This window comes from Astatotilapia calliptera, chromosome 13 (genome assembly GCF_900246225.1).
Source record: "Astatotilapia calliptera chromosome 13, fAstCal1.2, whole genome shotgun sequence".
Taxonomy (NCBI): domain Eukaryota; kingdom Metazoa; phylum Chordata; class Actinopteri; order Cichliformes; family Cichlidae; genus Astatotilapia; species Astatotilapia calliptera.
The window spans coordinates 17,264,188-17,277,010 of record NC_039314.1 but is presented as its reverse complement, the minus strand read 5'-3'; positions in this window follow the sequence as shown (position 1 = coordinate 17,277,010).

Here is a 12,823-nt window from a genome sequence, read left to right as displayed (position 1 = left end):
TTCGGGATGTGCTTGACCGGCGTATACGACAGCGTGTACCAGTTCCCACGAATATCCAACAACCTCGCACAGCCATTGAAGTGGAGTGGACCAACATTCCACAGGCCACAATTGACAATCTGATAGACTCCATGCGACGATGTGTTGCACTGCATGAGGCAAATGGTGGTCACACCAGATACTGACCGGTTCTGGGTCCCCAGACCCCCAATAGCGCAAAAAACTGCACATTCCAGGGTGGCCTTTTCTTGTGGGCAGTCTGAGGTACACCTGTCATGATGTCACTCATGATGTCAGATCAGCATCCTGATGTGGCACACCTGTGAGGTGGGATGGATTATTTCAATATAGCAGATGTGCCCATTACCACACATTTGGACTGATTTGTGACCACTGTTTGGGAGGGATGGTTATATTGTGTATCTGGAATGAATTTTAGGTCTCTACGTCCATCCCATGGGGAATGGGAGCAGTAACAAAGGTGTTGCGTTTATATTTTTGTTGAGTGTATGTAGCCAGACGAATGCCCCACTGCCTCAGTGGTGCTAATTGTATTTGTATTTTCTGAGAATTCCGTTCAGAGCCTGCAAATCCCCATCCAGGATTTGCAGGCTCTGAACCCCGTAGCCCTGTGATATAGTTTTGACCACCCAGGCTGAAGTTGACAGCACTGCCCATCTCTCTGTCCTCCAGGATAGAGAAGAAGCAGCCTCTTGTGTCTCGCCTGCTCTGTGTGCCCCAACACTTGTGTTATGGCGACATCTAGTGGCAGAATGCGGATGCAACATCTTTAAGAGAGATCAACTTCACCTCCAGAACTATGCATGACAGGATTATAAGATGCTGACTCTATACATCCACAATCTCAACAGGGTTCTCTGATAAGAACAGATGGCTTATCTAAAGAATCCATTTCCACTCATGTATTTGTCGTTCACTCATTTATTGGACAGGCTAACCCTAACCCTCTTAACATTCGGCAAACAAAGTGTACACCAAGGATTTAAACACGTGAGGATAATGTCTGCAGCAAAGAATAAACAGGATAAATAACAGAAAACATACAGTCTGATTGACGCACACCACTTCTTCAGCATAAGGAAGAAAGGAATGTGGTAAATATGATTTTATTTTTACTGTAGTCTACTATTAATGTGCATGAATTTTTAAAAATTGTAGTATTTTGTAGCACAGTTGAGAACTTATATTTTTTTCATAGCTATGATGTGTTTATTTAATTGATAAAACTGTTTAAGTGTACTTTAATGCTGTAAGTACATCTCTAAATTAGATGAAAGCAGTGGAAATTAAAACAAAAAGAGGCACATTTTACATGTTGGTTAATCAACAGAGAATTTATAGAGCTTTTATAAGTGGAAACAGTTGCAACCACAGCACATTTCTTATTGTAATTCTGTATCTTTTGAAGTTATTGCCAAAAAGTGGTACAGTTACACAAAATATTCAGGCACACATTGTATAAAGACCATTATGCGTCTTGTATAGTAACTAATATCTGAATGATTTAGACTGCACTATGCACTTTGTGTTACATTTAATTTAATTTAATTATAGATATTACATTGCAACTTCAATAACATTTAAGTGAAGATATATTTAGGACTATAATATGTACATTTATGTGAGTAAAATTCATATTACAAGCAATATACTGAAAAAAAAAATACAACAGCTTGTTTTAATTCATATTGAGATTACTAATAAAAAATGTTTTGGGACATTTTTTAACTTAGAGCCAACACTGTAATTAGTGGCCATACTTTTTTACAGTAAGTGTGTGGCGGAGGTGTGGTCCCGGGCGCAGCTGCAGGGGAGGAGTGGTGCAGTGAGCTCAATGGGGCGGTGCTGGAGAGGCAGGTGAGAACACAACTGATGGAGTTTGGGCTGATGACGTCTTTTCTTCCCCTTTTTAGTGAGACGGGAGAGGAGCGGAGGGGAAGCTGGGATCAGCTGAGACGGGAGCTGTCCAGACGGCGGACTGTCAAAACTAATAAACGTTACATCTGCAATAACGTACCGTGTGTGTCTGTGCATGTGTGTACGTGGGTAAAGTGCATCCCACAAAGTGTTTGGTGCATATGTGCTATTTTGATGTGCATTTATCTATAAAGAAACATATTACACTTCCTTTAATTTATCATAAATTAAAGGAAAATCTTAATTGAAACGATATTTCTTTGTATTAAATAAAGTTCAATCTAATCATTTAAGATATCAGGTCAGTCGAGCAGAACAAATGTTTAGCCACTTGGCTATGATAGTAGCCAAGTGGCTAACAAAGGTAAACAGAAGTTTTCCCCACTAACGAATGTTATCTTGTTTCAGGATACATAATACCTGTCATTATCCAACGACACATCTGCTTGCCTGTATCTTTTGCTCGTTTCTCCTCTTGTTTTGCTCTTTTTTTCTAAACTGAGAACCTGATCTCTTTGACCTTTTCTTGTCCATCAGTAATTTTGCACTCCAGTATCAACACCCAACCCTAAAACATAACCTAACAGACCTACACCTCAATGCACAGATTCGATGATATAGGGTTTTGTTTTTCACACAATCCAGGAAAAATAATTAATACATAATGGACTTGGATTGACAATATTATGACTGAAATGTGCACTATTTGGAAGGAGCCCGCCCCCTCCCCTTTCGACTGGTTGTGTGTGAGACTTCAGCACAAGCAACAGCAGCAAACAGGCGCACATATACACTTTTCACGTATATGTGTGTGATAGAATTTAGAAAACACATCAGTGCAAATTATAAGTCTATAGAATGATGGCTTTTATTTTTGTGTTTGTTGTAGGGCTGTCAACGTTAAAACATTAACGCGTCATCACAATTAACGCGATTAAAAATTTTAATGCAACAACCCATCTGAAGTGCAGAATGGACAAACTTTGGACAAACCGCCTGAAATGCGTTGACAGAGGGATTTTGAGTCATTCTGCATTCCAGATGGATTAATTGCATTAAAACCCGGTTACATTCACCCCCCCAAGAACTACATAAAATCCTAAACAGCACACACAAAAAAGAAGCAAATCTAGAAATACAACCACAATAACAAATTCATTAGCCTCAAACAAATTGTCATCACATATACAATATTGAATTAGATCAGCAACATAGCTTCCTCCAAGGAGGATAAGAGACCTGAGACCAGCTTAGCACCTAGTAAGATGCCAGGACACAGCCCAGTCTTTCTCAAAGTGTGGTACTCTCGCTGGTGGTACACGGGAAATCTCCAATTTTTTAAAATATTAAATAAAATACCATTGTGGAGGAATGCAAAGATGACACGAGAGTTCCAGAGGCTCTTCTGGGAGCCAGAGTCCACCAGAAAACATGTCCCCGAGTGTGAGTCCTCTATAAAGAGTAGCCTTGCCTTATCGCCAGCAACAGAGCCCTGGCGGACTCATTTCCCTGCAAAGGCGGCAATGCGCTGTCACGCTGATGGCAAAAACACAGCCCTTTTCCACGGTGCCATGTTCCCAGCCACCATCGATGAGTTGGAGGCCCCCGAGAGAATCGCGGGAGATGTTGTTGGTGAGTCGGGAACTATTGCCTGGATGCTGAAGTTCCTGGCAGCCAGGCAGGGCCGTGCAGAGAGGTTTAAAGGGGCGGGTGCTCAAAGTTAAAAAGGGGCACATTGAACCAGGCTGAATAACAACGACACACATTCATCAAGAATCTAATATGGGCAACAAGGCAAAGCAAACATAGCCGATGTTTTACCTGATGGGTACAATGTTGCTGTTGAGGGGTTGCTGTGGATAGTTCTGGAGGGCAGGGCTGTGTTGATCTGAGACTGTAGACAGTAAAAAGTCCATAGGAGAGATGGTAGCTGATTAAACAAGTGTCATGAGATAATAACAAAATTGCAAAGATTGGTGACAGCGCTTGGAACCATAAGGCAGCAAAAAACTGTGAGAAATAATTTAGGCTCTGCCTGTGAATCACTCTTTGCTTCTCTTCTTCCTTCCATCCCATCATTTCATATATCACTCTCCACTTGCTGTCCATCTGAGAACAAGGCACAACTTGCTATTGCAATAAACTATAATTATCCACAACTAACAACTCTTGCACTTAATCTATAATAAAATGATGACAGAAAAATGTTATAGCACTGCCTTTAGTAGCCTCACACAGCTCCTACAGTTTCCTCCTCATGTCCTTACCAGCCATGTCTGGACAATGTTATATCATGAGTAATAATTTTAAAAAATTCATATACATAAAACAAACACATGCACGCACACACAGTGACATTTTAGACCTTCTTCAGAATACTGTACTATGGGCATCCATGGTGCTGATCCAGAATCCTTACATTATTATTTATTACTAGAGCTACAATAATAAAACAATGAGGAGGGGGAAGTAATAAATATGAAATAATGTCATTATGATGATTCCATTTGTTTCACTATCCACTCTGTGCAGGGCAAAGCTTATTACATTTTTAAACTGTAGAGATACAATCATTTTACTGCTATAAAATCCAAATTTTGTCTTATTTAAAATATAAATCTAATATAACCTGCTTCTTGGGGCGATCGTGGCTCAAGAGTTAGGAGTTCGCCTTGTAATCGGAAGGTTGCCGGTTCAAGCCCCGGCTTGGACAGTCTTGGTCACTGTGTCCTTGGGCAAGACACTTAACCCGTTGCCTACTGGTGGTGGTCAGAGGGCCCGGTGGCGCCAGTGTCCGGCAGCCTCGCCTCTGTCAGTGCGCCCCAGGACGGCTGTGGCTATAATGTAGCTGCCATCACCAGTGTGTGAATGGGTGGATGACTGGATGTGTAAAGCGCTTTGGGGTCCTTAGGGACTAGTAAAATACAAATACAGGCCATTTACCACTTAATGTATGTTCTTTAAAATACAGCGCGTGTTTTTTAAAATATTATAAATATAATAAGGCATAATTATGTGGACATGCATATTAGATCGTTTTTAGTGAAATATAATTAACTTGTGTTTCTCCTACAGCTCCGGACCGCAACAAATGCGCGTGCTCTTTGTGAGCTCGTTCCCGGCTCGTAACCAGCGCGTTCTGCCGTCAAGGGCGATCATTGGTTAAATGTGATCATGTTACTGATGCAAGCCAGATCCTTTTATTTAGCAAAACTATGATTAATAGTTAAATATTATTGTTGAGGGGCACAGACAGGACTCCGCACGCACACACACACATTAAAAAAAAAAAAAAATTAAAAAAAAAAGTTGCCTCAACAAAAGGGCACTTTGGGCACCCATCAGGAAAGGGGCGGGTGCTCAAGCCCCTCTAGCCCCCCCCTCTCCACGTGCCTGCAGCCAGGAGAATGTGATTCGCTTCTTCTGCAAGTGAGTCCATCTCATTGGTCTTATCAGTGTTGAGGGTGAGCTTTGTTGTCCTCACACCATGGCACCAGACCGGCCACCTCTCTCCTATAAGCCGCTTTGTCCCCTCCAGTGATGTGACCAATCACTGCAGTGTAGTCCGCAAACTTCAGTATGGTGTTATCCCTATTGGAGTCCACAACACAGTTGTGGGTGGACAGGACGTAGAGGATGGGACTGAGGACGCAACCCTGTGGAAGCCAGTGTTAGTACTAATGCTGGCTGAAGTCCTGTTGCCCATCCTGACGGACTGGGGCCTACAAAAAGTCCTGTAGCCAGTCACATAGGGTGCGATGTAAGCCTTGTGTTGGTCAATGTCAATGGTCAATGGTAACTTTATTGTCCCTGATGGGAAATTGATTCGCAGTATGTCAAAACAAACAACAAACATACAACCAACACATCACGTACACTCATTAAAAAAAATACTATAATATAATATAAGCCTGATAAAACAACCTAGATATTCCATCGAAAAAAGTGCAATGTGCAATGGCAACAACACTTACAATTTAGTGTTGTTAATTAAGATAATAGCACTAGGTACAAACGACAATTTATGTCGCTTTGTCTTCACTGCAGTCATTTTATAACGACGACCTGATGGAAGCAGTTGAAAATCGTTAAAGAGAGGATGATCTGAACACAACAGGACAGAAGTTGCCTTCCTCAGCACCTGCCTGTTATAAAAGTCCACAAGCTGGACCTGAGACCTCCCTGAAATCTTGCCCGCCACTTTAACCAGATTGTTAAGTCTGGTCTTTTTATCCATGGACATACTACCGTACCAAGCAATGATACAGAAAGTTAAAACAGATTCAATAAAACTTTTATAAAAGAGAGTCATCATTTCAGATGAAACATTAAAACCTCTCAACCTCCTTAAAAAGTACAGTCTTTGTTGGGCCTTTTTCACTGTAGCAGCAAGATGTGACTCAAAGGACAGGGTCTTATCAAGAACAACCCCCAAGTACTTGTAACTATCCACCATTTCAATGGCTGCACCATTTACCACTGTAAGCGCAGGATGAGGGGATGACTTCCTGAAATCTATAACCATGTCCTTGGTTTTCAAGGTGTTAATCATTAAGAAGGACTGATCACACCATGAAACAAACTCATCCACAACAGGCCCATGGGAATCCTCTTCACCATGAAGGAGGCTTACAATGACTGCGTATTTGATGAAATGCCTATTGGCCTGTGTGCTGCGACAGTCATTAGTGTACAAAATATACAAAAGAGGAGAGAGACAACAACCTTGTGGTGAGCCAGTGGAAGAGTTCAGCTGTTTGGAAAAACAGCCGTTTATTCTCACACACTGTGATCTATCAGTTAAGAAGTCTAAGATCCAACCAACGAGATTAAAATTAAGTTTAAATTGGTTAAGAAGCTTGTCCACTAAAAGATGTGGCTGGATAGTATTAAAAGCAGAAGAAAAATCGATAAATAAAAGCCGAGCATGAGCTTTGGCGCCATCAAGATGGCGATAAAGGAAGTTCAACAGAGTGACCACTGCATCATCCACACCTCTACAAGGCCTGTATGCAAATTGTAGTGGATCTATCAGCTTCTCTACTTGCTGCAGGATCTCCTTCCTGACAAGTTTTTCGAAGGACTTCATCACTAAAGATGTAAGAGCAACAGGCAGATTCCCTTGGCAGATAAAACGGCCTCAAAGACACAGAGAGGAGCTCAATGTCAGGCAGACACACTTGTCTACGAACGGTCACGTTTTTACACCATTTCTGATTTATATACAAACACACCCCTCCTCCTTGCGATTTCTGGGTAGCTCCGGGGTCTCGATCCAAACGTATGGGAACCCCGAAGCCATTTAATTCCAGAGAACAATCAGGGTCAGAATCCTTGAGCCAAGTCTCTGTGAATGCCATTAGACATGCATCCCTGTAGTCACGTAAATGTGCAACATTCAAATGCAGTTCATCTAATTTACTACTCAGAGACTGCACATTAGCCAGGATTATTGATGGTAAAGGAATACGGTTGTACCGTATTTGCTTCCGCAATCGCTGACGTAGGCCTCCCTTCTTACCCCACTTCCTTGCTTTGACTCTGTTAAAAACAAAAGTGCCCCTGTGATTACTGGATAATCCAGAGCTGGAAAACACTGGAGGGTGAAAAGAGTCCAAAGACGGGCCTGTCCACCGAAGATCCAGAAGAAACTCCCGTGAGTATGTAATTGTGTGGGAGTAGCACTGACTCCAAACAACCGTCAGGATTGCCAATAAAACCAAGCGAAATAAAAAACCCATCTTCATTAAAAGAAGTTCCACAAAGCACAAGCCGATGCTGTAGGATTTCCTCAGGCAAAAAAAAAAGAAAGAAAAATAGGATAAAATAAAGGAATAAAAAATAAGTTAAGACACTGACACTGACAGACAGAGACAACCTGCTGGTCGCCGCAAGAGCAGCGCCAGCTTGTGAGTGAGTTTGTGTGGGATGACAGTAGTGAAGGCGGAGCTGTAAACAACAAAAAGTACCCTGATGTATGAGTCTTTGTTTTCCAGATGGGAAAGGGAATCGTGAAGGGCAGCAGCGATGGCGTCTGACGTGGACCTATTGGGCCGATAGGCAAGCTACAGGGGATCCAGGGTGTCTGCGATGTTGCTCTGGATGTAGGCCAGCACCACTCTCTCGAAGTACTTTGTAATGATTGGAGTGAGTGCAACTGGTCTATGGTCAATAGGGGTGATCTGGTGGTTCTGGAAGGTCTGGGGGGTTCGGAAGGTCTGGGGGTTCTGGAAGGTCTGGGAAGTCTGGGGGGTCTCGAAGCGGGTGTAGAATCGATTGAGGTCATTCAACAGACTGCCTGCAGAGCTGATGGTGCTGATGGCATCCCTGTACTCTGTGATGTGCTGTAAGCCAAATATCATGGACTGTCATCTGTGGCCATTTTTGCTTAGCTCTGGGGGTGAGGGACCATAACAAGTTTAAAAGGGTGTGATTAAATCTCTCTGTGGTACTGTTACCCATGGGGTGGTATGGTGAACACCACCCAATGGCCAACACCACCCAAAACCAGAAGCTATGCAAGCAGCTCACTCTCAAAACTAGCTCCCTGGTCAGAGTGAATGCGCTGAGGGAAGCCATCCATACAGAAGAATTAATCCATCCCAGCTTTTTAGCAACTCTCTTAGCTGTCTGATACTGGCGTTTGAATGCATGTGCTAATTTTATGAAGTGGTCAGTAAACATAGGGACATCCACAGACTTGTTGTTTCTGTCCTCAGCTGACCAGAAGTCAATGTCTTGCTGAGGATACACCTGTGGCAATTTCTCACATGATTGCGCACATCCTTCTCTATATCATACCAGAAGAAACGCTATCGAGCTAAGCAGAGTGTGCAAGGTTGACCTTGATGGCCAGCATCATCGTGTATGTCAGACAGTGCCATTTGTTTTAGGGAGTCAGGCACCACAAACTGGAATCTCTTGTGTTTGGTCATTGGGTCCCTCACAACTCTGTAGAGGACACCAATAGGGAATGTGAGCTTGTCCCATTGTTTTAGGAGCCGCAATATTTGTTGGTTCTTGTGACAGCGCTCAACTCTGGAGGGCCTGTGCTTATGCTCAACATAGTGGGCTACTCTAGAGATCACAGGATCCCCTATTTGGTGAGACAGGAGATCAACATGAGAGACATCACAGGCAGGTGGACTAATCAAGATCAGGTGAGCAACGAGGGATGTTGCGCGCTGGTGAGAAGCAGACTCCCACTCACAGAGGGAGGACATGAGAGAAGAGACATTATCAGTTGACAGAGACACATTAATTGCAGCAGAGGTAGGAGCACTGCGTATCGACTGAGGTTGACAGGTCAAACGGAAGCCATCTTGGATACTGGAATCTTTCACAACTTGCTAGAGGCGCTGGGCCAAAGGTCTCACAAATGGTTTTCTGCTCAGGGTGTCTTCCACAATGTTCAGCTTTTCAGGAACATATTTGACCTCAAAGAAATATGGCGCAAGCTGCTCACAGGCATCCAGATGTGGCTTAGTCATAATGTATGTGAGAGGGCTGTTATCAGTCCAGACAATGAACTAATGACCCTTAAGCCAGTGGCTGAACCTATTGCACACAGCCTACTTCAGAGCCAAAAGTTCGAGTCTGTGTGCTGCCTGGCTGCGGCTGAGATACTTACTAGCAAAGAATATAGGTCTTACTCTCTCTTCAGCAGCTGGCACCTGGGATAAGACAGCGCCCAGCCGTCCAAGCATCAGTTGAAAGGATGAATGGGTTTTCAAAGTCAGGATATGCCAGCACCACACAGCTGAGGAGTGCACCTTTGAGTTCCTCAAATGCCTTCTCACAAGCAGGAGTCCAGTCATGAGAGGTCAGCTCATGAAAGGTCGCAGGTTTCCAACACCCATGGCAGCCCTTAATCCTCTTCTGACCGGCAGTTGGAGCAAAGAGTGGCATTGCAATACGAGAGCATCCTAGAATAAAATGCTGGTAAAACATAACCATGCCAAGGGAGTAAGTAAGTAAGTAAGTAAAATTTATTTATATAGCGCTTTTCACAGATAAAAATCACAAAGTGCTTTACAACACAGAAAATGGGAATATAAAACAATATAACAGTAAATAAAACAATGTAAAACAATAAAACTATAAAAACAGCATAAGAAGAAATTAATCAAATGCTTTTCTAAATAAAAATGTCTTCAGCTGTTTCTTAAAACAATCAATGGAGTCCGTGCAGCGAAGAGACAGTGGGAGAGAATTCCACAACCGTGGTGCCACAGTCTGAAAGGCCCGATCACCACGAGTTTTAAAACGAGTGCGTGGTACCACCAACAGTCTCTGATCTAATGACCTTAAAGCCCGAGAAGATGTATGTGATTTCAGCAGGTCAGATAAATATTGAGGAGCCTGACCATGCAGGGCCCTAAAGGTTAGAACTAAAATTTTAAACTGAAACCTAAAATTTACAGGCAACCAGTGAAGGGAGGCCAAGACTGGAGTGATATGCGATCTTCTCTTGGTGCCTGTTAAGAGACGTGCTGCAGCATTCTGCACAGTCTGAAGACGATTTAAGGCTGATTTGTTAAAACAAGTAAAAAGGCCATTACAATAGTCTAAACGAGAAGAAATAAAAGCATGAATAATCATCTCAAGTTCAAGCTTTGATACCATTAGTCTGAGTTTAGAAATATTCCGTAAATGATAAAAACAGTTTCGGACTAGCTGCTTAGAATGCTGCTCGAGCAACATCGAGCTGTCAAATAAGACACCGAGATTTCTAAGGCTTGATTTTACGTAAGGGTCTAAGAAGCTGATATGCTGTCTAATTTCTGGGACCATATGGTCTGGAGCAATAATTAGAGTTTCTGTTTTATCAGAGTTTAGTTGGAGAAAATTGTCATATAACCATTTGTTGATTTCTGTCAGACAATTACTTAAATTAGACAATTTATAAAACTCAGACATTTTGAAGGAACAGTATAGTTCCTTCAAAATGGGGGGAGGATCTAACTCTCCTCTGAGATGGGGTGCAACCATCACCATCCATGAGGTCAGCCTTCTGAAAACTGGTAATAACCCTCACTTTATCTTAATCAACTGAGACACTTGTATAACCAGGGGTGCACATAAGTGGTCCGCAGGTGCGCATTTGCTGTCAAAATAAAAGACGTGCACCAGATAAGAAGTTGCAACACGCGTTTGCATACAAATAAAAGGCACTGTTTTTGTCCGCTAGAGTGGGATTATCATGGCATGTTCTGCACCACATCTCTGCGCATTCATCATTTGTTTGAAGCCAGCTCACCACCTGCAACCACTTTTCCGAGAATACGCGCTTCCTTTGCGGTTCGGACTCCTTCTGACATTTCTTTGGAGGTGGAGGAACACCAAACTAATTGCTTAAAGGAGCTTGCTTCTTCGACATCCTTAAGAGTTCTAAACAAATGTCTGTCCTCCTCCAGAAAATTTTATGTATGCAAACAGGCGTTGCAACTTCTTATCTGGTGCGGGTCTTTTATTCTGACAGCGAATGCAGACCACTTATGTGCTCTTGATAAATCGAGGAGATATTTGAAGTTTACATAGCTACATTCTCGCCTGAAAATATCCTAAAAGTTTATTTTGTGAGCCAGAAAGAGTAATATTAAAACTAAGTAGCTGCCACGATAGTTGGAAACAGGGGCGATTTTAGCCCATTTTTGGGGGTGCTTCAGCAACCCCAAAATGAATCAAAGATTTCACCCCCAAAGATTTCTTGCTTTTTTTTTTTTTACAATATTTGCTGTTTGTGTGACACACTACTAAAATATAACAAGCATACAGTACATAGGTTGAGACGTAACATTTTAACAATAAAAGTATAGATAACCCCCCTCCCAAAATGGTTTGTTCCAGCTCTCCCCTGCTTTGGCTCTAGCGCCGTTGCTGCCAGAGCGATGGTGGCTGAGACGCAGCGGAGTGGAGGTGTGGGTGCCTGGCTTAACCCTTAGATGCACACGTGGGGTCAAAAATGACCCCATGAGTTGTTTTTCTTCAAAATCTTTAAAATGAAAAGTTGTAATATATTCATATTCCAGGTATTCCTCATAAAATATGTTTGTAACATGAGGCCATTTGCATTTTTATTTATTATTTCATTAATTTAAAAAAAAAAAAAAATGCAGTTTTTGTATCACTACCCCACTCTTCCACAAGTGGGGTCAAAAATGATACTTTCACGGGAACCTTGATCACATGAAAGGAAGACAAAAGCAAAATAGGATGACAGAGTCAACAACAAAGTTTTGTTAGAGTAGAATTCATGGAAGAGCTGTTGTATTGGGTCTAAATTACACTAAAAGGGCCAGTAAGTTTTTAAGTTTACTGCCATTGTCAGAAGTTTATTACCTTTTATTGTCTTCTGTGTGTTCTTTTATTACATGTTATGTGTTATGTGTTTTATTTTTAAGCAGATTATGTGCTGCTGTACGCCGTGAATTTTACCTTTGGGGATTAATTAAACTATTATCTGGCAAGATTTTATAAAAAATAAAAAAACTTCTATACATGTAATAATGACTTTTTTTCACTTTGACGTTTGCAAGCTACCGTCATCTACTGACGTTTTGGCACTGAACCCGCAACAAAGAGGATTGTGCGTGCTGTGATACATTCATCCACTTCTGGTGCAATAGCAGCTCCTGACAAGGCCACTGATCCACTTCACCGACCAGTAGGCATAGTTCATACATCATGTTTTTTGTTTCTTTTTCTTTTCTTTTACAGCTTTCTGATAAGTAGGCACTCAAAAACATTTTTTTGCCACTACAGCTACGTTCACACTGCAGGTCTTAATGCTCAATTCTGATATTTTTTTTTATAAAATCTGATTTTTTTTTGTCTGGTTGTTCACACTACAAATAAAATGTGACCGCAAATGCGCTCTAGTGTG